Source organism: Cornus florida, unplaced genomic scaffold, assembly GCF_030987335.1.
Source record: "Cornus florida cultivar Cherokee Brave unplaced genomic scaffold, ASM3098733v1 CherokeeBrave_3.0.0_Hap2_Chr07, whole genome shotgun sequence".
NCBI classification, from domain to species: domain Eukaryota; kingdom Viridiplantae; phylum Streptophyta; class Magnoliopsida; order Cornales; family Cornaceae; genus Cornus; species Cornus florida.
In genome coordinates this window covers 23,020,697-23,048,395 of record NW_026775577.1, presented here as the reverse complement: position 1 = coordinate 23,048,395, position 27,699 = coordinate 23,020,697, and the positions used below count along the sequence as shown (strand labels likewise).

At 35.7% G+C, this 27,699-nt stretch overlaps 1 pseudogene; it reads left to right on the top strand.

Annotated features, from left to right (window-relative positions):
* The window catches only part of LOC132316422 (cytochrome P450 82A3-like), a 60,996-nt pseudogene that overhangs the window by 20,733 nt on the left and 12,564 nt on the right, over positions 1-27,699 (top strand).

Here is a 27,699-nt window from a genome sequence, read left to right as displayed (position 1 = left end):
TGTTCAAAAGGACAACACCTATCACAACAAAACCAATACTGATTCCATCCGAACTGCACTTGTAGCTAGTCAGTACGGTAGCATGACAGTGCCATGCACCCGCCCACAAATGTACCCGCCCACGAAAATCACAATCCCAGAAGAATCTTTCAAAACAACTAAGGGTCCTAAGAGGTCCATAACCTCATCATGGCACAAAACCAACAATTCCAGTACTACGGCAATGCCAAATGACTCACCTCATGAGAGCCTAAACAAAAGGTGTCTCACCCCTACCTCAAAGTGGATCCTAGGTTAACAACAACCTATACTACTACGAGACTATGACTTCAATCACCATCAACCTCAACTCGTGCCTCAATGACCAATCCCGTGTCATGCCGAATATGCAACACAGTTATGCATATACAATTCTAATCCAACACACATCAAATGTCATGCTCTTTACATTAGAATAAAATCATGCTTAAACAAACGACATACTACATATACCACATACGCACATAAGCATATAAACATGTTATCAAACCAAAACATGTTATCATGAACCATATAAGCACATAGAGCATGGCAAGATAGCATGATATGCACCCAAAACCCGTCGTTCGAGGTATTCAAACCTACGAGCTTTGATACCACTTATGACGGCCCAAGTTTTGTAAACCCAGTGCGTCAGTGATGACCAAAAGATGACCGATAACGGATCCGAAATGAGGAAGTGAAAGGTGAAACAACTGTCTTTAGAGATAGAATGCGTCTCTGAGACACCAATGTGACCCTCAATGAGGTCATGGAACCCAAAGGAAAACAAATGCGGAAGTGTCATTTCAAAAACGGACAAAAAGGAACCTAGGGGCAAAATTGTCATTTTGTAAAAAAAAATGGATTCAAGTGCTATCGAGCACACCACTGGGAAGAAAATGAAAAACTAATCATGATGGACTCAAGAATTTCATTATTCAGATTCCGGACGAAGGAGAAACGACAAAATAAAGAAAATAAGCAATAAACCTAAAAGGATAAACTGGTAATTATCCAAAAATATTTGGGAGCAACCAAACATACCGTTTGATAGACAATGAAAAATTAATAAATTTCAAAAAGAAAATTCACTTGATTTGGAGTCCGGATGAGGGAGAAAGGTCAAAAACAAAATCGACGTCGCAGCGACTCGACAAAGGTCGTGACAGCTACAGTGTCGTCAAACCACTACTGCTGTAACTGAGAGTAAAAACGGGCATCTAAACGGAATTTTCTAGAAAAACTTAAAGAAGAAACCCCCCCTAAAATCAAGTTTCCTACCCCTATCACGAATGGAAATAAAAAAAATGCATTCTAAAATGCCCAAAATGCCCCCAAGAAAAATCAGGTCAAGAGGAAAAAAAATAATCCGAGCTACTGCCCAAGTTTTGGAAATAAGGCTTCAGGAGGTTTTTAAATGCCTAAATTGAAAATAAAATCTTAAAATACACCCACAAGACTTCCGGAAGTTTCAGATCAGTCGTGACGATTTTCAAGAAAAAGTCGATGAATAGTACCAACTACATTTGTACTAAAAATTTGCAAAACCTGGCAGCAATGATTTTTCAGAAAAATATTGATTTTTGAGGGCCAAGATGATGTTTTCTGGAAAAACACAAAGAAGAAACCCCCATCAAAATTGAGTTTTCTACGTGATTCATGAGGAAAAATGAAAAAAACGCATTTTGAAATATCCGAAATGCCCTTGAAACAGAATAGGGTAAAACTCCCTAAAAATGCTACTAAGAGTTTTTGTTTCATCAAGGAAGGTATTGTTTACCAAAGTGAGTATGCATGTAACGACCCGGTCATTTGCATTCTTTTCCTTTTTCCTAAAATTTTATGAATGAATTTTTTTCGTTTAATTTTCTTTTCTGAGCTCTGTTTCGTGTCGCTTAGTGTCATCTCGAGTGCTCGGAATTGGTTCCTGAGACTCTTTTCCGTGGATTGACAACATCCTTTGAGGACCGAGTCATTTTCACATTTTTCGTTTTTCGACATTATGCGCTATTTCGTCCTTTTCCCTATTCTGTCTTATCTCCGTTTGTCAATTTTTGGCACAACCTCACTTCTCATGCTCGGAGTTGGTTTTTGACTTCACGTGCCTTCATCTTGAGTGGTTTTCACGAAATACGTATTTTTACTTTTGCAAGAAAGTACCCTGGTTGCTCCCGGTGTCCATAGGGGCATGGATGCAAAGTTCTTTGAAATTATTTTCTTTTCTTGGGGTGTTTTTCGTAAATATCTTTTGAAGATATTTTATTTCAGGGGTTTTTAAGAAAATATTTTTGGAAGATATTTTCATTCTGGGCTATAAGTGCAGTTTTCACTTTTTGGAGGGGCCATTGTGCAATTAATGAAAGTTATTACAAAATGTCTTATTTTGAGCCTGGATCCTCGTACGGGATTCATTTTCACATTTCGTTGAGTTGTGTACTCTTGGAATTTCCTCCTGGTCGATGTTTTCCAGTTTCAAGGTTTCTGTCCCCGGTTTTTGCCAAACTTGTTTTAGGCATAACTTTCTGCTCGGGACTCGGTTTTTGACGCCGTTTCTTTCGTTGTTCATATATTATCATTTTGAATCTTTTTCACTCACAAAGTTTTGCCATTTGAGTGCGTCTGCTCAAATTTTACTTTTTCAGACCCGGCGGGGCCCGTTCGGGGCACTTTTTGAGATTTCTATAAAAGGGGGGTGAGATATTTCCTTTTTCAACTTCTCCCCTCTTCATGCACGACCTGGAGCTTCCATGGCAGCCCAAGGGGTGCTGCCATCTTCTCTCTCCTCTTTTGGTTCATTTTTCCTTGATGGAAAGTCTTCGGCCTTAACGTTTGTTGTTCCCCTCGCCGTGCTCTACCTTTCCCCCTTATTAGAATTCAGTTTTGACCATTTCTTGAGTTTGGTTTTGAGGTCAAGTTATGATTTTGATGGGGCTTTCATGGGGGTTATGTTCACGGCGTTGTCCCCGATAAAACCTAGTAGTTACGTCGAATTCGGAGCCGTTCCATTTTGATGGCATTTGAGATTTTCATCTCAAATTGAGGTAGGGGATGTTCTAGGTTTAAATTCTTGTTATATAGCATGCTTGTGATGCTTATAATACTTGTTTGCATGATTAAATATAAAATCTAGAGATTTTATTATTTATTTTTCTTGTACGGGATCTAATTTTCCCGGTTGTTCATGACTTGGTTTAAACGTGTAGCATGATTTTATATTGCCCCTTGATATGCTCATTGTCGTGTATTAAAATTGGAACATTTGAATAAGTATTAAAGATTTTATTTAATATTTATCTTAGGTGAAAGATTAATTCACATGGCCTTAACTAGCTTGAAATTAATATGTGTTGCCATTTTATATTAGGCCTTAGCATGCTCTTCAACATAGTTGAATTTGAAAGTAATTGGAGGTGTTTTGAAAATTAGTAATTATTAATTAATTTGATTAATTAATTTGCCCCGAGTGCACTATTCACTCTATTTAAATTCCAACTTGATATTCTTGATATATACATGCCATATAGCTTCACATATATTTGATTTAGCATATTCGGTTAGGTTTTGAAACCTTTTATTTAATTAAATTCCATGTTTAAGATTTAATCCTCATGGTGATATACAACTTGGAATTGAATTGTGGCATGCTAGAAAATTAAGCTTAGGTATAGTTGTTCACGTATATAAAATTGGGATTAATTGCATGAGAATTGCAACTTTTATTTTATATTTAACTTTAGTGAAAGTTTAATTCACATGGTCGTAAATTGAATGAAATAAACTTGTAATGTGATATTTCATTAGTCCGTGGCATGTTCTCTGAGATATGTTAAATTGAGAGCATTTGGTTAACTTTAAAAATCTAGGGATTTTAATTAAAAGAATTAATTAAAATATATTTAATGGTCCCCTTAGCTTAATTAAGTTTTTAACTTGATAATTGTATTGATCATGACTTGTTACTAACATATATTAATTAGGGACTATTAGAAGTTGTTTTAGAACCTTGGGATTTAAATTAGCATGATTTAATCAAAGTTCTACTTTGTTGTTCCAACAACCTAATTGAGTTTTAGAATGGATATAGGTGATGACCATGCCACGTCCCTTAACATGTATTAAATTGAGGTTAGTTGGAATTGAATCGGAATCTAGAGAATTTAATTGTGTTTATCTATTTAAATTCTATCAATTTGCTCCATGATCTAGTTGTGTTTTAGAAGTGGTTTCTATATTCAAATCATGGACTTGGACTTGTTGTATATTCGTTTGGTTATGTTTTGAACATTGGATAACATAGTTGCTATATTTGTATTCATGAGAATATGTTTTCCTTATTGAATATATCGTTGCCTTGTGTAATGATTTGCACACTTCGTGTTTAACATCTTTCATGCATAGCGTGTAACGAATCGCACACTGAAGATTCGACATTCATCATATCATATTAGTTGTGGATTTAGAGCATGTATTGTATAGATTTCCAAATTTGGTTGTGCTTAGTAGATAGTTGATTATCTTGCATATTCCTGTTGATATATGCGTTGTTGCACAACTTGCTGATATTGGAAACTCGGGGATGTCGTTGTTTTACTATGGCTAGGACGTGGTTATAGTACGGGGGATAGTTCCTCTATATATAGTCTAGTGCTCACATAGGGAGGTTACCCATGGGCTAGTAACCCTAAAGTAACTATGTTGTCGGTCTGATCCGGCGTGACGTCCGAGTATCCATTTTGTTTGATTTCGCATTTCATTTTCAAGTTGATAACTAGATGATGTTGTAACTTGTTGTTTCTTATTTGTCATTCCATTTTAAGTTACAGGATGTTAACTTTGCGAAATTATGCTTTATGCGTTGTATTGGAAGTTTCAATGTTGGTTAAATTGCATCGATATTGAAAATCGTGTTTTGACGTTCTAATAAAGCTTAGGATTGATCCTATTGATTCATTTATAACATAGACGTTAGGTGGCATGAACCCCTACTGTTATTTTGTACTTTAGATTCTAAGTTGATGGCTTTGAGAACCTAAACCTTGTTGCATTGTATAACATGCTCTTTTGTTGTTGAATTGCATGGATAATGTGATTCTTGTTAACTTGTATTCAAATATGCTTTTGTCATGTTATATGGATTACTCTAGACCTAGTTCAATTGTATTGAAAATGCAATTCATGTTAATCTACGCTCAAGCATTCTTCTTGTCGTGTTCTTTAAATTATCCCAACCATGATTCGTTTCATACACGTATGTATATCATGATTCTTGTTGCTTAGACTCTAAGGTAGCTTAGGATGCTCCCCGAGTCTCACTTGGACATAGACGTTAGGTGGCATGAGCCCCTTTAACATGTTTCACCTTAAGGTGATAAATTTGTAAAATGCTAGGTCGATGCATGCTCATCTCCTACGAGTAGCTTTATGTTACTCACCCCTACAATACTGGGGCATATTTCAGGTACGAAGACTTGGTTCGTGACGCCTAGCATTCCTTGGATGTCATGTAGCTTTCAAGTTTCCATTTCATGTAAATGTTAGCATGAAATGTCCTTTTGTAGACTTATATGTCAAAATATGTATATTTGATTCCGTATATGTAATGTGTACTTAAGTACACTTCTTTCAATGTATTTGATATGTATGAGATGAGGCCGGAGGCCAATGACCATTATATTGTGTTCTATGTACTTTTTAACTTCATGAAATATTGTGAAAATCTTAAAAAATCGCAAGTCATTGCTTCACCATGGTTGCATCGGGTGTGGGAATTCCATTCTCATTCTTTCATAGGGTCTCATAAATCTTGTTTGAAGTGTGGCCAAGGGCCAAGCGGTCATTTGTTCCCGTTTTGTATTTTTGGATTCCGAGTTTTCATTCCAAGTTCCATTTTTGCCTTTTTGCCCGTTGGGGGGTCAGATTTTGTATCGGTGGTATTTTTAAGTCGTGTACCATTGTAGCACATCCAAATAGGTAAGTTACGTTTGCGTGCATGGTCGTTTCCGGGCAAAACCTTATCGTTTGTGTTTTGAGCCTCTCGTGAATTCATTTCGCATTTTTTTTGCATATTCTGATCTAGGGGCATTATGGACCTTTCACATCAGTTTTATTTTCTTTTTTTGACATGGTTGAATGGAAAACATGATTTTAGGGGGGGTTTTTTCTTTGTATTTTTCCAGAAAATGTCATCTTGATATCGGAAATCGCTTAAGAAGTTCAGCTCTCAGTTTTTCAACATAGCAGCTTTTTGGACCTCCGTGAGCAGATTTCATGGAGGGGCATTTCGGGCATTCTATATTGAGTTTTTTTTGAATTCTCTCGCGAGTCACATAGAAAACTCAATTTTGAGGAGGGTTTCTTCTTTGTGTTTTTGCAAAAAAGTTCATCTAGGCCTCCAAATTCAGCCTCTGTTCTGGACTTTTCTGAAAAATAACCCCATAGCAGCTTTATGGGCTGCTGCTGCCAGCCATGGTGCACTCGGCGTGCGCGCGGCGTGCATGGGCGCGCGCATGGGCCTGCGCATGGGGCTGTCATGGCCTTTCATCGGGCCGTCGCGACGTCAACTCTTCTTTTGGACTTTTTTCCTTCGTCCGGACTCCGATTCAAGTGAATTTTTTTTTAACTTGATTAATTTTTCGCTGTCTTTCCAATGGTGTACTCAGTTGCACCCAGTTCTTCCTGGATAATTACCAGTTAACCCTTTTTGACTTAAGTGCTCGTTTTTCTTCGTCATGCCGTTTCTCCTTCATCCGGACTCCGAATCATGCGATTCTTAAGTCCATCTTGATTAGTTCTTCATTGTCCTTCTAGCGGTGTGCTCGGTGGCACCCGAATCTACAGTTTTTAGAAATGACTATTTTGCCCCTGGGGCCTTATTTGTTATATTTTTGATCTTTTGCTTCCGCATCAGTTCTTGTTGAGTTCCACGACCTCATGGAAGGTGAGTCTTGTTTTCTGTTTTCGCTTCCGTATTCGGATCCGTTATCGGATCATCCTTATGGTTCATCACAGGACACGCTGGCCTAAAAACCAGGGTCGTCACAATGCAAGCGCATGCAATATGATAAAATAGATGCACCAACATGGCCTAAAGCCTCTTTACGTTCCATTAACATGTTTTAGCATACAAAGCCTCCATTTCTCACAAATAAGCTATAATGGCAATACTTGAGTTTTAAAGAGAACATGCTTGTAGTCTTTCATGTTAATGGCTCTTGGCCTCATCTCATACATGTCAAATACATTGTAAAGAGTATACTTACGTACATATTACATTAATGGAATCAAATATACACATTTTAACATATAAAGCTATAAAGGCATTTCAAGCCAATCTTCACAAAATGGAAATCTTTAAGTCCACAAGTCATCCAAGCATAATGGAAGTCTCAACTTTAATTCTTGTACCTAAAATATGCCCCAGTATCGTAGGGGTGAGTAACATAAAGCTACTCGTAGGAAATGAGCATGCATCGACCTAGCATTTTACAATTATATCACCTTATGGTGAAACATGTTAAAGGGGCTCATGCCACTTAACGTCTATATCAAGTGAGACTCGGGGAGCATCCTAAGCTACCCATGCAAGTTAAAGCGAACAACGGCATCCAAGTATACATGCTCAAGTACACTAAACCATATTAAAACATGATATACGACATACAAGCATACATTTCCAAGTATACTAACCATGTTAAGACAAGTCACATAATGTCTAAGCATATTACCCAAGTATACATTTTATATAAAATCTCATAAATCAAGTATACGAACATAAGTATATTAAGCTCAACAAAATGCACATAAGACAAGTATACATGTCACAAGTATACTAAATGAAAGTCAAACTCACGGAGCAAGTATACAAGTTCAAGTATACTAAATAGTATTCAATTGTCCCAAACAAGCATCAATTCTCAAGCTACAAGTAATCCATGATTAACAATTTGAAATTAAATGTAAAAATAACAAATAGTGGAAAGACTAGGACATGCGGTGGCTAGACCAAGCAAGTATTTTCGGGTAATTACGACCCACAAGGTACTACCTAGTGCGCACTTATGACTTAGAAGACACTTGTCTCCGTACTAGAGCCAAGCCCTAGCCATCGCATAACAAGCTTTCCAAAACCAATAAGTTCAAAACTTATACAAAATCAAACGCAAGTTACCACATTGCATGCACAAGTAAGGTTAATTCCACACAAATCATGTCCTAGAATTCAAGTCTAAATAGCATATTATATGTCAAGTCCTCAATATGCAATTTATACACGAAGCAAGAATATTTTACAACAATTGAGTCACATTACCATCCTAAGCCACAAGTACTAAATAAGCTTCAAATTACTAGCACGTTCACAACGTAATTAGAATACTACATTTTAAGAGATTTTCAACCTAATCATGAAAAGTCTCTAGATTTCAAATCTATCCGAAACAACCTCAAATTAATCTATGTTCAACAACATAGCATGCTTAATACATATATCAAATCAAAAGAGCAAAATAAGCAAGACATTATCATGTAGATTTTAATTAATTCAATTTTAATTAAATCTCTAGATTTCAAAAGTTGTTCAAATGATCCTAAATTAATATATAACAAGCACCAAATCATGGTCACACCATATCTCTAGTCTAAAATGGAATACAAGTAAAGTACAATTTACTAGAATTTAAATCAAATTAAATTCATTAAATCTCTAGATTTAAAAACTCATCTAAATTATCCCAAGTCAATATATATCAAAGATCAACTCATGGCCATGCCATTTAACAAGTTTAAAATGAGTTACATGCAAGCTATGATAAATCATAATTTCTCAAATTAGCAAAAGACATGCATACAACTCATATATGCATCAATAGCATGCAAGAAACAAAATATAACCCTAAAACATCCCCTACCTCACAAGAGGATTGTTCCTCTTGAATCAAGGCAAATCAACACAAAATGGTAAACCCTTCAAGGGTTATGAAGAGGAAGATGAGAGGAAACTTTTGTCTCCGAAGGTTAATGATCTAAGGTGAGTGGAACACCCTAAAAAATCAAGGTCAAGGCTTAAGGCTTCAAGCTCCATCCATGGAGGCTAGGGTTTTTGGTGAGAAAGGAAATGAAAACAATGAATGAAGTGTGAGTGGAGGAAATAGAAATCCTCCACTCATTATGTGATCTTACACCATGGTCAACACACACATTTATTCATTGTTTTCAAATGATCCTAAATTAATATATAACAAGCACCAAATCATGGTCATACCATATCTCTAGTCTAAAATGGAATACAAGTAAACTACAATTTACTAGAATTTAAATCAAATTAAATCCATTAAATCTCTAGATTTGCAAACTCATCTAAATCATCACAAGTCAATATATATCAAAGATCAACTCATGGCCATGCCATTTAACAAGTTTAAAATGAGTTACATGCAAGTTATGATAAATCATAATTTCTCAAATTAGCAAAAGACATACATACAACTCATATAAGCATCAATAGCATGCAAGAAACAAAATATAACCCTAAAACATCCCCTACCTTACAAGAGGATTGTTCCTCTTGAATCCAAGGCAAATCAACACAAAATGGCAAACCCTTCAAGGGTTATGAAGAGGAAGATGAGAGGAAACTTTTGTCTCCCAAGGTTAATGATCTAAGGTGAGTGGAAGACCCTAAAAAATCAAGGTCAAGGCTTAAGGCTTCAAGCTCCATCCATGGAGGCTAGGGTTTTTGGTGAGAAAGGAAATGAATGCAATGAATGAAGTGTGAGTGAAGGAAATAGAAATCCTTCACTCATTATGTGATCTTACACCATGGTCAACACACACATCTATGGTCAATTGCACAAAAACCTCCTTTAAAACCATAATCCCAAAGTTGCCCAAAGATATTTGCAAGACTAAATTGTGGCCCTACACTTGTCACCAATCCATGGCTCCTTCCTAGGGTTTATCCCACACCTACACTTGTCAAACATCCAAGCCAACAAGTGCACCAATCCTAGGCCAACAAGTGAGTGAATCCTCACCCTCCAAATGTCATCATCCAATGCATCAAATTATTTCCACACAAATGTCAACAAGTGGACCAATGAGAGTGTGACACTTGTCACACTTTTTAAAAATTACAAAAAGGTCCCCAAAATGAAAATAATTACTTTATTTAATTACACTAAAACCCCACAAGTTAAGGATAATTACACTAAAGTATGCATTAATGTCCCTTTAAGAAAGAAGTAAGCAATTAACGTGCTTTTCTAGAAGAGTAAAAATACCACTATCATGGAAATCAAATATCAAAAATACATGCAAAATCGGAATCAAATCTGAGCACAAAAAGTGAGGTTGTGCCAGGAAAAAGGATAAACGAGAAAAAGACAAAATGTGAATAGTGTTCGGAAAAATAAAATATGGAAATGACACAATCTCCAAAGGAGGTTGTCAATTCAAAGAAAAGAGTCTCGAAAATCATTCCAGAGCACTCGAGACAACATCAAGTGATGAAAAACCGAACACAAAAAGGAAAAGACAACGGAAAAAAAATATCCGTAAAAATCTGAGAAAAAGAAAAGGAAGAAAAATGACCGGGTCATTACAAATACTCTGACGAAACCATTCCATTAACCCTCAAACATCGCCGTTCGTCGCAGCCGATCCTTGAACACCGGCTTGTGACGCTATCTTTGCTCACCGTCGATCCAAACCCCTACCATTTCGTCTCACTGTCATTCCTTGCTCACCGCTGTCCCTTTCATCGCTACTCGTCGATGACGTTTTAGTCCTTCGTCCTCCGTCCTCACTGTTCGTCCCCACCGATCAGCGATGAAGGAGTAGAATTTGAAAAAGAAATTCGAAACCCAGCCAACAAGGTACTTTGAAGTATCTCTGCTTACAAACTTTTGCCAACAAGGAATTGCCATCCAGACCAAATCTCGAGCCAATTTTTGCAAGCAAAACAGAATTAAAAGCTTGCAGTTATTTTAAACCCAGGCCTTCAAAATCCTTCGTCACACACACAACCTGTTCTAGCTAATCCATTTGGTTTTGGGGGATTTGAAGAGTAGGTGAAGACATAGAATTAAAAATTTTCTCTTTGTGATTTTGGCTATTTGTTGAATAAGTGGATGTCCATTGAAGATGCAAGGTTAACCTTGCGCCATCAGATTACAGAGAGAGAAGAAATGGATAAGGAAAACAATAAGATCGGGTTAAACCAGTAAATAGATGGGAAATGCCCATCTTAATACTTAACAGGTGTTGAAATTTTATGAAGCCACATCATATTTTTTAATTCTTTTAAGAAAGTTTAAACTAATACCCAACTTAAATTTAATTATTTATTTTTATTATCTATGGTTATGTCGAGTTTTTTAGGATTTTTGTTTTATTAATTATTTTTGAAAATTACTCTCACTATCCCAAAAAATGTTCCTTTTGAAAAACTATGACTCATTAATGTTTTTTAGGAAAACTTTGAATATGAAGCACGGACACGGACATGTGTGACACGAGTACGATACATTTGTGAGTCACAACTTTCTAAAAGGGACATCTATTTTTTTTTTTTTTTTTTGAATTTTAAGCAAAAAAAAAAAAAAAAGAAAAAGAAAAAAAAGGGACATATATTTTGAGAAAGATGGAGTAATTCTTATGAAATCATCTCTCATCATACAAAGCACATACATGGGACACGCGTACGACACAATAAAGATTTAATGTTTGAAAATTTTAATCATTATATAATAGACTTCTAATTTTAATTATTTTGTAAAAACAATGTATTTAATTAGTATATAGTTTATGTATGTTTTAACTTTGTCCATTATGTAAAAAATAAGAAAACTAATTTTCAAAAAGGAAAATTCTTTGTTGGAAAAGTTATAAAATATTTAAATTTCATTTAAAAAAAAAAAAAAAACTATTTTTGTAGTCTAGGACATCAAATTCATAACACAATGGAGTTTTGTTTCGATAATAAATATTTTTCAATAATGTTTGTTCGGTAGGAAAGAAACAATTTGTCTAGGAGAGAGAGATGAATGAGATCGACATCCCTAAAGAAGATAATGTCATTCCCTATTTTAGTTCATCAATTGGATGTACGAGAAGAGAATAAGCTCGATCACAATTTAGAGTAAAGTGCCTTTACACACCCATGTGGATATCCTTACAGTGCACACATATATATCAACCCCCTCTTGTGTACAAAACACCATTGATCAATTTGAAAAAAAATGTGCAAATACATATCACCAGACACATTAAAGTAATATATTAAACAAATTACCCTTATATACACAATTTTCATATTATTTAAAATAAAATTACATTTATGGAATGACCAAAGAGAACAAAATCTAATATGACCAATCTAACATTTTGGTCATTTTGTGTTAACGTTGTTGGGTTCAACGATTTCATGGGTTGTCTGGGATAGCAATTTTTGTCACCGTCAACTATAGGCTGGTCGCCAACACCAACACTGACGACCCACATTCGCATAGATTGTCCTCTCTCTCTTTCTCTTTCTCTCTTTAGACTTACTGACTCATCGAGAACTACATACGTACCCACGCATATGTTGTCCAAATATGGTCTAAATATAACATATACTATAATATTACTATTTAAATATTATGTCAAAAAATAATGTGTATATATATAATTATATATTATTATAAAACAATAATAATATATATAATAAAATAATAAAATATATTTTATTATATAATAAAATAAAACTATACAAAAATAAAAGAACCTGATAATAGGTCGAGACTACAATTTGATTCTATATCCTTAAGACAGATTCGCACTACTATGGTGTTTACGGACTTAGTGGTGTCTATCTCTAAAGATGCAATGACCTTTTTTTCTTCGGTAGCAGCACTGCAAATCGAAGAAATAGGCGAACTGGCTTAGTGTAGTACTCTCTCCTATACACTAGACTTAAACTCACATTATGCTCTATGTGTATGCAAGTATGCGAGAAGAGAGATGGAGGAAGAGGAAACTTCAAAGTTAAGATCGAAGAGAAGTATTCTGAATTTTTCGTGTATTTTGCAAATGATCCAAAGCGGGATATTTATAGGTAGCAAGGTGCTTTTTCAGGTGGGTGCAACCATGGGACATCATGGTTCATTCAAATAGAACCAGGTGCAACCCTTTGAATAAAATTGGTCCAATTCAGATTCAAATTGAAGCATGTACGTACTGGTTTGAACTAGGTGCAACTGTGACGGCCTAAGTTTTGTAAACCCGGTGCGTCAGTGATGACCAAAAGATGACACGATAACGGATCCGAAATAGGGAAGCGAAAGGTGAAACAACGGTCTCTAGAGATACAATGCATCTCTAAGACACCAATGTGACCCTCAATGAGGTCATGGAACCCAAAGGAAAACAAATGCGGAAGTGTCGTTTCAAAAACGGACAAAAAAGAACCTAGGGGCAAAATGGTTATTTTGCAAAAAAGTGGATTCAAGTGCTACCGAGCACACCACTGGGAAGATAATGAAAAACTAATCATGATGGACTCAAGAATTTTATTATACGGATTCCGGACGAAGGAGAAACGACAAAACAAAGAAAAACGAGCAATAAAGCTAAAAGGGGTAAAATAGTAATTATCTAGAAATATATGGGTGCAACCGAGCATACCGTTGGATAGACAATGAAAAATTAATCAATTTCAAAAAAAAAATTCACTTGATTTGGAGTCTGGATGAGGGAGAAAGGTCAAAAACAAAATCGATGTCACGGCGGCCCGATGAAGGCCGTGACAGCTACAGTGCCTTCGACCCACTACTGCTGCAACTGAGAGTAAAAACGGGCATCTAAACGGACTTTTCTGGAAAAACTCAGAGAAGAAACCCCCCCTAAAATCAAGTTTCCTACCCCGATAGCAGACATAAACAAAAAAAATGCATTGTAAAATGCCCAAAATGCCCCTAAGAAAATCTGGTCAAGGGGGTAAAAATTTCTCTGAGCTGCTGCCCAAGGAAAGGAAATAGGGCTTCGGGAGGTTTTTAAATTTCCTAAATTGAAAATGCAATCTTAAAATACATCCACAAGACCCTCGGAAGTTTTGGATCGGTCGTCACACTTTTCAAAAAAAAGTTAATGAATAGTACCAAGTACATTTGCACTAAAAATCTGCAAAACCTGGCTGCAAGGATTTTTCAGACAAATATGGATTTTTGAGGGCCAAGATGGAATTTTCTGGAAAAACACAAAGAAGAAACCCCCCTCAAAATTGAGTTTTCTACGTGACTAATGAGGAAAAATGAAAAAATGCATTGTGAAATACCCAAAATTCCGCTGGAACAGAATAGGGTAAAACTCCCTAAAAATGCTACTTAGAGCTTTTGTTTCATCAAGGATGGTGTTGTTTGCCAAAGTGAGTATGCAAGTACATGGAATATGTTAAAATAGATGTACCAACATGGCCTAAATCCTCTTTACATTCCATTAACAAGTTTTAGCATACAAAGCCTCCATTTCTCGCAAATAAGCTACAATGGCAATACTTGTGTTTTAGAGGAAACAAACTTGTAACCATTCAAGTTAATGGCCCTTGGCCTCATGTCATACATGTAAAATGCATTAAAAGGAGTATACTTATGTACACTTTACATACGTAGAATCAAAGAATACAAGTTTGATACATAAAGCTACCAAACGATCCAAGGCAATGAAATCTTCAAGTCTTGAGTCCTGTACCTGAAATATGCCCCAGTATCGTAGGGGTGAGTAACATAAAGCTACTCGTAGGAGATGAGCATGCATCGACCTAGCATTTTACAATTTTATCACCTTAAGGTGAAACATATCAAAGGGGTTCATGTCACTTAACATCTATGTCAAAATGAGACTCAAGAAGCATCCTAAACTACCTTAAAACATTTCTAGCATAATCACATTGTTCATGCAATTCAAACAACATGGAAACATGTTATACAAAGCAACAAGATATTGATTCTCAAAGTCTTCAACTTGAAATCCAAGATACGAAAACAACAAGAGTGGGTCATGCCACCTAATGTCTATGTTCAAAGTGAATCTATAGGATCATTCCTAAACTACATTTGAACATCAAAACACAAATTATGATATCGATGCAATTTAACCAACATTGGAACTTCCAATACATCGCTTAAAGCATGATTTCTCAAAGTTAACATCTTGCAACTTAAAATGGGAAATCAAACAAAGAACAACAAGTTACGATATCATCTAGTTATCAACTTGAAATGAAATACGAAATCAAATAAAGTGGATACTCGGACGTCACGCCGGATCAGACCGACAACATAGTTACTTTAGGGTTACTAGCCCATGGGTAACCTCCCTATGTGCGCACTAGACTATATAGAGGGACAATCTCCCGTACTAGAACCAAGTCCTAGCCGTAACCAAACAACAACATCCCCAAGTTTCCAAAATCAACAAATTATGTAACAACGTATATATATATCAACATGTATATACAAGATATCAACTATTTACCAAGCACAATCCAATTTTGGAAACTTATACAATACATGCTCAAAGTCTACAACTACTATGGCATGAAAGATGTCAAATACAAAGTGTGCAATTCCTTACACATAGCAACAATATATTCAATAAGGAAAAACATATTCTCATGAATATAAAAGTAACAACTATGTTATCCAATGCTCAAAAGTAATCAAGTGAACATACACCAAATCCAAATCCATGATTTAAATATAAAAAATAACTTCTAAAATGCAATTAAATCCATGGAGTAATAAAATAGAATTTAATTAAACATAAATAGTTAAATTCTCTAAATTCCAAGTTAATCCCAATTAACCTCAATTTAATATATATTGAAGGACATGTCATGGTCATCACATATATAATATCAAATGACAAGTTAAGTGATTAAAACACTTAAAACAAAATTAATCAAGCTAATTAATTTATTTCCTTTAGATTTTTAAACAATTCCAAATGCCCTCAATTTAATCTATGTTAGAGAACATGCCAAGGCCTATCCAAATATCACATTACATCATGATTTCATGCTTGCTATCACCATGTGAATTAAACTTTCACAAAAGATAAATATTAAATAATTTTTGTAATTCTTATCCAAATGCCCCAAATTTAATATATGTTAATTAACATACTAAAACTTAATTTCCTAGCATGCCACAATTTAATTCCATGTTATACACAAAGCCATATGAATTAAATCTCAAATATAGAAATTAATTAAATTAAATTCTAAATATTAAAAAAAAACATGCTCACAAATTGTATATGCTCATATAACAATCAATACAACATAAATATAATCCTAAGACACCCCTTACCTCAATTTGAGATGAAAATCTCAAAAGCCATCAAAACGAAACGGCTCCGAATCCGACAATACTTCGGGGTTTTGTCGGGGACAACGCCGTGAACAGGAATTCCAAAGAAGCCCCATGAAAATCACTACTTGAACTCAAAACCAAACTGAAAATTTTGTCAGAAATGGGTTCTAATAAGGGTAAAAGAAGCGCGTAGTCAACACGAACACAAAACGCAAAGGCACTTCAACTTTTTAACAAAAGGAAGAGGGTTTAAATGGAAGAAGAAGGGTGGCAGCCCCTTTTGGCAGCCATGGGAGCTGCTGGTCGTGCATCAAGGAAGGAGATGGCCAAAAATAAAATATCTCACTTCCCTTTTATAGGAAAATCCAAAAAGTGCCTCGAACGGGCCCCGTCGGGTCCGGAAAAGTAAAATTTAAGCAAACGCGCTCAAACGGCAAAACTCTATGAACAAAAAAGATTCACAATAAGAAAATATGAACAACGGAAGAAACGGCGTTAAAAACTGAGTCCTGAGCAGAAAGTTAGGCCCCGAACAAGTTCGGCGGCAACCTGGAGAAAAATGACCAGAACGGAATTCTATGAATTTACGAGTCAACAAAAAGTGAAAATGAATCCCGTACGAGGATCCAGGCTCCAGACTAGACATTTTACAATAACTTTCGTTAATTGCACAATGGCCCCTACAAAAAGGGTTAACTGCGAAACTGCCCCAGAATGAAAGTATCTTCCAAAAGATATTTTCTTAGATGCCCCTGAAATAAAATATCTTCAAAAGATATTTATGAAAAACACCCCAAGAAATGAAATTAATTCCAAAGATTTATGCATCCATACCCCTATGGGCACTGGGAGCAACCAGAGTACTTTCTTACAAAAGTAAAGATACGTATTTCGTCGAAACCACTCATGATAAGGATACGTGAAGTCAAAAACCAACTCCGAGTACAAGAAGTGAGGTTTTGCCAACAAAGTGACAAATGGGGAAAAGACGAAATAGGGAAAGGGACGAAATAGGAATAAAGACAAAAAGGTGAATAGTGTCGAAAAACGAAAATTATGAAAATGACTCGGTTCTTAAAGAAAGTTATCAATCCATGGAAAAGAGTCTCAAAAACCATTTCCGAGCACTCAAGGCGACACTAAGTGACGAAAAACCATCCACAAAAAAGAAAAGACAACGAAAAAAATTTATCCGCAAAATTTGAGGAAAAAAAGAAAAGGAAGAAAATGACCAGGTCATTACAACCTTCCCACCTTAAAGGGATTTCGTCCCCGAAATCTAGCGCCAACAAAACCAAAGGCAAAACTATAATAACTACGAAGTATATCTCCGAGTACCCCAAACAACATGCAACGAAAACAACCCCAAGGCTGAAAGACAACGCTCAAGCCAATGACATTTGCACCCACGTGCTTACGACTGGACAACCTCTCAAAAGAAAAATGACCGCACGGCCACACAATAAGTCAAAGGTCACTCACAGAACCCAACGCCAGACAAAGGAACGGAAGACAACAACCGTAAGCATTTCTCCTAATGAACCATCATACTGATCCAAAAACAACCCAAAAAGAACTCCAAGATCATCACAGATCGAATCAAAGTACAAATCAAAGACAACGTGGCAGTATGAATAGCGACCAGAACTCGCCCACACTTACTCGTCAGTAAGGTAGCATGACAGTATAAGGCACTAATTCATAACCTGCCCCCCACTAGGTCTACCCATGAAACCTCTCGATACAAATGATATCAATGTCATGAATCATCATTACCAAAAGTACTACGGGAACTAGGCATCTTATGAGAGTTGGGGTAGCTAATCCCAAAACTCTGACAACAATGTCATAGACACCGCTAAGCTTAAGGTCCTAAGTCCTCAATACAACAAAACCAACAACTCCAACGCCTCAAAATACTCTTGTTAACAACCTAAATCACGAATCCAAAGCCTAACAAACAAAACATCATCTCTGAAATCCCAGATATCATCCTGAAATAGATCAACTATGAAACCACACCGAAATCAAACATCGGATCAAAATCCCTACTACGGGTGACCAAATCCTCGAAATACAAGTCCACTAAGTGGTACACATATCAAGTCTTAACAACCAAAGTCATAAAATGAATCTCTTAAAACCGTGCTTGGCATCACCAAGCTAAATCAAAACCCTTTAATTTTAATTCACAATCAATCACTGGAACTACAATTCCTCAAAACTATGCCTAGCCATAGCTAGGACGAGAAAACTCCATAAACAAGCCAAATCTAATGGCGATCTTCCAAAACTTCTCCTAAGAGTTAACCACATCTAGGTCTCCAAAAACCAAAACAAGTCTCCAAAGGACATTCCCAAAAAAGTAGCGAGTTCACCTCACGAATTTAATAAATCCTCAATCAATTGGACACAAGTCTCCGAAAAATGATCTCACACCAATCAACTCATTCTAAGTATCACAACTTCTTTAACAACCATGGCAAAACTCCCCAAGGAAAGACACGAAGGAAAGGAAACCACCAGTCCTAAGAAGGATAACACCACGACTCCACCTTTGAAATGAATGACAATAAGGTCAAAGACTTCACCCCCTATATGAAAGTAAGTCGACCAAAATCCATTAAATCCTTGCTAAAGACTCAAAACGACAACGATGATCCTCACGGACCAACCAACCCCAAAATTGCGCACAAGGCGACGAAGAGAAGAGACTCACTCCTTGTGAAGTCCTAACCACGAACCAAGAAAGAAGAGGAATCACATTCTCCCACTTCCCACCTTAAAGAAATGGACAGCTCAAAACCAAACAAATGTGACAACTCCACTACAAGGAATCTCACAACAGAATCGTACACACTACGTATGATTGAAAGAAACAAAAAGGAGAATCAAACACGGAAATCATGCATTTGACAAGGAATGCAACTACCAAATAAATAAATCTACTCTCATAGATAAAATCAAAGGTACATGCGGCACGCCTCTATGTAAACACAAAAACATGTCATTAAAGCACAATAACAACATGACATCTCTAAGCATATATGCAGGGCATGCTAATGTCACACAACAAGAAGAAAAATGTGGATAGACCTCCACCTACTCATGCATCGCAATAACATAAATCATACTACTAACATGGTAGTAAATGAAACTGTAGAAAACAAAAGTGATGCAACAATAAACCCTACGGACATCGTGTCCTAGAGTGTCTAGGTAGAAGGAATGACCGGCCCTAGCCATAACTGTCTTCAAAAACCAACGCAACAACAACCTTTCTCAAAACAAACGTGAGGCCTTACCACAATGGTAAGACTCTAACAATCCATCTCTGAATCTAAAGGTGACACTAACAATGCAATACTCTCTCTACCCAAAACATCAATTAATTGATTTAATCCCAAAAGCGTTATCACGCAAGGAGAACTTAAATGAAATGCTTACTCTAGCCATACAATCAGACAACCAAATCGATCACTACGACTGATCCCCAAAACAACCATCATCATTATCGATCAAAAGGACTACACCTATCGGAACAAAACCCAACGCTGATTCCATCCGAACTGCACTCGTAGTTTGCCAGTACGGTAGCATGACAGTGCCATGCACCCGCCCACAACGTACCCATCCACAAAAATTGTAATCTCAGAGGAACCTTCCAAAACAACCAAGGATCCCAAAAGGTCCAAAACCTAACCATGGCCTAAAATCAACAAATTTAGTACTACGGTTGTGCCTAATGGCTCACTCCACGAGAGCCTAAACAAAAGGTGTCTCTCTACCTACCTCAAAACCAACTCTAGGTCAACAATAACCTAAATTACAATACAACCGTGACTACAATCACCATCAACCTCAACTCGTGCCTCAATGACCAATCCCGTATCCTGCCAAATATGCAACACAGTTATGTATATGCAAATCTAATCTAGCATACATCATATGTCATGCTCTTTATAGTGGAATCAAAACAAGTTAAACAGATAGTATACCACGTATAGAACATAAACACCTAAACATGTTATTAAACCAAAACATGTTATCATGAAGCATATAAGCACGTAAAACAAAGCAACACAAATGTGATATGCACCCAAAACACGTCGTCCCAAGGTATTCAAACCTGGGAGCTTTGATACCACCTGTGACGGCCCAAGTTTTGTAAACCCGGTGCGTTAGTGATGACCAAAAGATAACACGATAACGGATCCGAAATACGGAAGCGAAAGGTGAAACAACAATCTCTAGAGATACAATGCATCTCTAAGACACCAATGTGACCCTCAATGAGGTCATGGAACCCAAAGGAAAACAAATGTGGAAGTGTCGTTTCAAAAACGGACAAAAAGGAACCTAGGGGCAAAATGGTTATTTTGCAAAAAAAGGGGATTCAAGTGCTACCGAGCACACCACCGGGAAGATAATGAAAAACTAATCATGATGGACTCAAGAATTTTATTATTCGGATTCCGGACAAAAGAGAAACGACAAAACAAAGAAAAACGAGCAATAAAGCTAAAAGGGGTAAAATAGTAATTATCCAGAAATATATGGGTGCAACTGAGCATACCGTTGGAAAGATAATGAAAAATTAATCAATTTAAAAAAAAATTCATTTGATTTGGAGTCCGGATGAGGGAGAAAGGTCAAAAACAAAATCGATGTCGCGGCGGCCCGATGAAGGCCGTGACAGCTACAGTGCCTTCAACCCACTACTGCTGCAACTGAGAGTAAAAACGGGCATCTAAACGGACTTTTCTGGAAAAACTCAGAGAAGAACCCCCCCTAAAATCGAGTTTCCTACCCCAATGAAGGACAAAAACAAAAAAAATGCATTGTAAAATGCCAAAAATGCCCCCAAGAAAATCTGGTCAAGGGGGTAAAAATTTCTCCGAGCTGCTGCCCAAGGAAAGGAAATAGGGCTTCAGGAGGTTTTTAAATTGCCTAAATTGAAAATGCAATCTTAAAATACATCCACAAGACCTCCAGAAGTTTCGGATCGGTCATCACACTTTTAAAAAAAAAGTCAATGAATAGTACCAAGTACATTTGCACTAAAAATCTGCAAAACCTGGCTGCAAGGATTTTTCAGACAAATATGGATTTTTGAGGGCCAAGATGGAATTTTCTGGAAAAACACAAAGAAGAAACCCCCCTCAAAATTGAGTTTTCTACGTGACTCTTGAGGAAAAATGAAAAAATGCATTGTGAAATACCCGAAATTCCCATGGAACAGAATAGGGTAAAACTCTCTAAAAATGCTACTTAGAGCTTTTGTTTCATCAAGGATGGTGTTGTTTGCCAAAGTGAGTATGCAAGTACATGCAATATGTTAAAATAGATGTACCAACATGGCCTAAAGCCTCTTTACATTCCATTAATAAGTTTTAGCATACAAAGCCTCCATTTCTCACAAATAAGCTACAATGGCAATACTTGAGTTTTAGAGGAAACAAACTTGTAACCTTTCAAGTTAATGGCCCTTTGCCTCATGTCATACATGTAAAATGCATTAAAATGAGTGTACTTATGTACACTTTACATACGTAGAATCAAAGAATACAAGTTTGATACATAAAGCTACCAAACGATCCAAGGCAATGAAATCTTCAAGTCTTGAGTCCTGTACCTGAAATATGCCCCAGTATCGTAGGGGTGAGTAACATAAAGCTACTCGTAGGAGATGAGCATGCATCGACCTAGCATTTTACAATTTTATCACCTTAAGGTTAAACATATCAAAGGGGTTCATGCCACCTAACGTCTATGTCAAAATGAGACTCAAGAAGCATCCTAAGCTACCTTAAAACATTTCTAGCATAATCACATTGTTCATGCAATTCAAACAATATGGAAACATGTTATACAAAGCAACAAGATATAGATTCTCAAAGTCTTCAACTTGAAATCCAAGATACGAAAACAACAAGAGTGGGTCATGCCACCTAATGTCTATGTTCAAAATGAATCTATAGGACCATTCCTAAACTACATTTGAACATCAAAACACAAATTATGATATCGATGCAATTTAACCAATATTGGAACTTCCAATACATCGCTTAGAGCATGATTTCTCAAAGTTAACATCTTGCAACTTAAAAATGGGAAATCAAGCAAAGAACAACAAGTTACGATATCATCTAGTTATCAACTTGAAATGAAATACGAAATCAAACAAAGTGGATACTCGGACGTCACGCCGGATCAGACCGACAACATAGTTACTTTAGGGTTACTAGCCCATGGGTAACCTCCCTATGTGCACACTAGACTATATAGAGGGACAATCCCCCGTACTAGAACCAAGTCCTAGCCGTAGCCAAACAACGACATCCCAAGTTTCCAAAATCAACAAATTGTGCAACAACGTATATATATATCAACATGTATATGCAAGATATCAACTATTTACCAAGCACAATCCAATTTTGGAAACTTATACAAACATGGTCAAAGTCTACAACTATATGGCATGAAAGATGTCAAATACAAAGTATGCAATTCCTTACACATAGCAACAATATATTCAATAAGGAAAAACATATTCTCATGAATATAAAAATAACAACTATATTATCCAATACTCAAAAGTAATCAAGTGAACATACACCAAATCCAAATCCATGATTTAAATATAAAAAACAACTTCTAAAATGCAATTAAATCCACGGAGTAATAAAATAGAATTTAATTAAACATAAATAGTTAAATTCTCTAAATTCCAAGTTAATCCCAATTAACCTCAATTTAATATATATTGAAGGACATGTCATGGTCATCACATATATAATATCAAATGACAAGTTAAGTGATTAAAACACTTAAAACAAAATTAATCAAACTAATTAGTTTATTTCCTTTAGATTTTTAAACAATTCCAAATGCCCTCAATTTAATCTATGTTAGAGAACATGCCAAGGCCTATCCAAATATCACATTACATCATGATTTCATGCTTGCTATCACCATGTGAATTAAACTTTCACAATAGATAAATATTAAATAATTTTTGTAATTCTTATCCAAATGCCCCAAATTTAATATATGTTAATCAACATACTAAAACTTAATTTCCTAGTATACCACAATTTAATTCCATGTTATACACAAAGTCATATGAATTAAATCTCAAATATAGAAATTAATTAAATTAAACTCTAAATCTTAAAAAAAACATGCTCACAAATTGTATATGTTCATACAACAATCAATACAACATAAATATAATCATAAGACACCCCTTACCTCAATTTGAGATGAAAATCTCAAAAGCCATCAAAACGAAACGGCTCCGAATCCGACAATACTTCGGGGTTTTGTCGGGGACAACGCCATGAACGAGAATCCTAAAGAAGCCCCATGAAAATCACTACTTGAACTCAAAACCAAACTGAAAATTTGGTCAGAAATGGGTTCTAATAAGGGTAAAAAAAGCGCGTAGTCAACACGAACACAAAACGCAAAGGCACTTCAACTTTTTAACGAAAGGAAAAGGGTTTAAATGGAAGAAGAAGGGTGGCAGCCCCTTTTGGCAGCCATGGGAGCTGCTGGTCGTGCATCAAGGAAGGAGATGGCCAAAAATGAAATATCTCACTTCCCTTTTATAGGAAAATCCAAAAAGTGCCCCGAACGGGCCCCGCCGGGTCTGGAAAAGTAAAATTTGAGTAAACGCGCTCAAACAGCAAAACTCCATGAGCAAAAAAGATTCAAAATAAGAAAATATGAACAACAGAAGAAACGGCGTTAAAAACTGAGTCCCGAACAGAAAGTTATGCCCCGAACAAGTTCGGCGGTAACCAGATCCAGAAACTCCGAAACTGGAGAAAAACGACCAGAACGGAATTCTATGAATTTACGAGTCAACAAAAAGTGAAAATGAATCCCGTATGAGGATCCAGGCTCCAGACGAGACATTTTGCAATAACTTTCGTTAATTGCATAGTAGCCCCTACAAAAAGGGTTAACTGCGAAACTGCCCCAGAATGAAAATATCTTCCAAAAGTTATTTTCTTAGATGCTCCTGAAATAAAATATCTTCAAAAGGTATTTATGAAAAACACCCCAATAAATTAAATTAATTCCAAAGATTTATGCATCCATGCCCCTATGGGCACCGGGAGCAACTAGAGTACTTTCTTGCAAAAGTAAAGATACGTATTTCGTCGAACCCACTCATGATAAGGATACGTGAAGTCAAAAACCAACTCCGAGCACAAGAAGTGAGGTTTTGCCAACAAAGTGACAAATGGGGAAAAGACGAAATAGGAATAAGGACAAAAAGATGAATAGTGTCGAAAAACGAAAATTATGAAAATGACTCGGTCCTTAAAGAAAGTTGTCAATCCATGGAAAAGAGTCTCAAAAACCATTTCCGAGCACTCAAGGCGACACTAAGTGACAAAAAACCATCCACAAAAAAGAAAAGACAACGAAAAAAATTTATCCGCAAAATTTGAGAAAAAAAAGAAAAGGAAGAAAATGACCGGGTCATTACAGCAACCCTTTGATGCACTGGTTAGAAAAACCAATTTAAATAAGCCCAGCCAAAAATTAAATTAAATCCACACAGTAGGCCCAATTCCGTTTAAAAAAAAATTAACCGAACTTTACAAACGAGGACAAAGTACAAGTTGGAATCCACATTTGAAAATAATAAAAATTGTGACCACGGTTCTGCACCGTGGTAGAAAATTGACTTTCTACCACGGTTTGTTAATTTTCTTGTAGTGAATATTAAGTCTTTTGGGACAAATAATATTTTTGTTAATAAAAAATTCACAATTTGAAACAAAAAAGAGATTTGTTGCAAAAGAATTAACTTTTTGCAACAAAAACTTTTGTCCCTAAAAATGCATTTTTTTTGGCAACAAACTACTTGTTACTAAATGTTAAGTCTATTGGGACAACTACTATTTTTGTTGACAAAAGATACACAATTTGAAACAAAAAAGAGATTTGTCTCAAAAAAATTAACTTTTTGCAACAAAACTTTTGTCCCTAAAAATATATTTTTTGGCAACAAATTACTTGTCACTAAATGTTAAGTCTATTGGGACAAATAATATTTTTGTTGACAAAAGATACACAATTTGAAACAAAAAAGAGATTGGTCTCAAAAAATTAACTTTTTGCAACAAAAATTTTTGTCCCTAAAAATATATATTTTTTGGCAACAAATTACTTGTCACTAAATGTTAAGTCTTTTGGGACAAATAATATTTTTGTTACCAAAAGATTCACAATTTGAAACAACAAAAAGATTTGTGGCAAAAAATTCACTTTTAGAGACAAAAACTGTTGTCTCTAAAAATGTATTTTTTTGTAACAAACTATTTGTCACTAAATATTAAGTCTTTTAGAACAAATAATATTTTTTTTGACAAAAAATTCACAATTTGAGACAAAAAAAGAGATTTGTTGCAAAAAATTAACTTTTTGCAACAAAACCTTTTGTCTCAAAAAAAAAAAAAAATTTTACAACAAATTATTCGTCACTAAATGTATAATTTTTTGGCACAAATAATATTTTTGTTGGCAAAAGATTCACCATTTTGAGACAAAACAGATATTTGTCGCAAAAAAAATTAACAATTGGTGACAAAATCCATAATTTGTTTCCTAAAATAATGCTTTTGGCAACGAACTCGTAATTTATTGCAAACCACTACACATTAGACAACAAATTTACATGTTTGTTGCAAAAAAATATATATTAGGCAACAAAATTTTAATTTGTCACAAATTGCAGCCTTTTGCAACAAATTTAATTTTCTTGCCAAAAATTTCGTCCCTAATACCAGTATTTGTTGTAGTATGAAGAGTACTGCGAAGGAACTCGACGCTCTGATTGGAAGGTGGTTGGAGGAGCACAAACAAAAGAGGTTGCTCGGTGGAAAGGGCGAAGGAGAGCAGGATTACATGGATGTGATGCTGAGTATTATTGAAAATGCAAAAATTTCTGAATTTGATGCTGATACCATCACCAAGGTTACATGCATGCCAGGTAAGTTATATCCCTTCTGAACTTAGTATAGCGTCTGCGTAGTTTGTGACACAGAATAGTTTTCTATTTTGAGAAAATTAAAAATAAAAAAAACTATACAAAAAAAACTCTCTTGGATTAGTTTTCTAAAAAAAAAAAAACCTTTACTTAGATTTAGTACTGTGAAACATGTTTTTTGAAAACAGTTGTAAAAAAGGCTAGTTTTAAGAAAAATAGATCTTTATTCTCTGAATCCCAGATATTTTAAATTAATCTATAAAAAATTTTGTAATTTACATTTGTAAGATTACTCCATTGTGACCTATCAAATTTAAAAATAAAAAAATAATCTCTTCATACAAAAGTAAGATTAAGTACATATGATGGAGCTCCTACACGTTTTTAACAAGTGAATATGGACAACTTTAAATTACTGTGAAGATTTTTCGGAATAAGTAAAACTCTGAATTCAAGATTGAGAAATTCAAAGTCAACATTGTCCTTTTGTATATTTTTTTTCTTAATTCATTGGACTAACCTATGAAGATAGAGAAAGCCACCAAATTTTGTCTTTCATGCAATTGATTAAGCTCTTGTTTCTGGCAGAATTTGGTCTTTAGCAGGAAGTGACACCACAATGGTTACTCTCATATGGGTCCTAGCTCTACTTCTAAACAATCCACGCGTGTTGAAGAAGGCCCCAGCTGAGCTCGACACCCACGTAGGCAAGGATAGACAAGTGGACGAACCGGACATTATGAAACTTGTCTACCTCCATGCTGTTGTGAAGGAAACCATGTGACTGTACCCAACGACCCCACTTTTTGGTCTTCGGTCAGTACTGGAAGACTGTACCTTGTGTGAGATATATATTTTGTGGTTGGCAAATTTCATTGTCAAAACAAATCCAATCGAGTTGTAATTTTTTGGTTAAAAATTTAAGATTGATCAAGATTGAAGATCCAAAGCGGATTTGAAGAAGTTCAGGTGTTCATAGGTTGTTACACTCCGAGATGATGAGAACAATGTTTTAAGAAGGTATGTGAGTGAGTAAGAACACTTAGGGAGTTTAGAAGATTGAATGAAATAAGGAATACGTTTCTGGGCATTGGGAACCGGTAGCACAAATCTTGAACCGGTAGAAAACCTTGGTTTAAAATAGGTTTTGTTCACTGTCAATGTGGAACCGGTACCACATTTGGGAACCGGTACCAAAATAGTGATGGATACCATTCTGACCTTTAGGAATCGGTACCAAGATCTGGGAACCGGTTCCAAGTCCTGACAGCATCAGGTTTTCAGTTACCTTGTTCTATTGGTTTCCTTTTTTATCCCAAT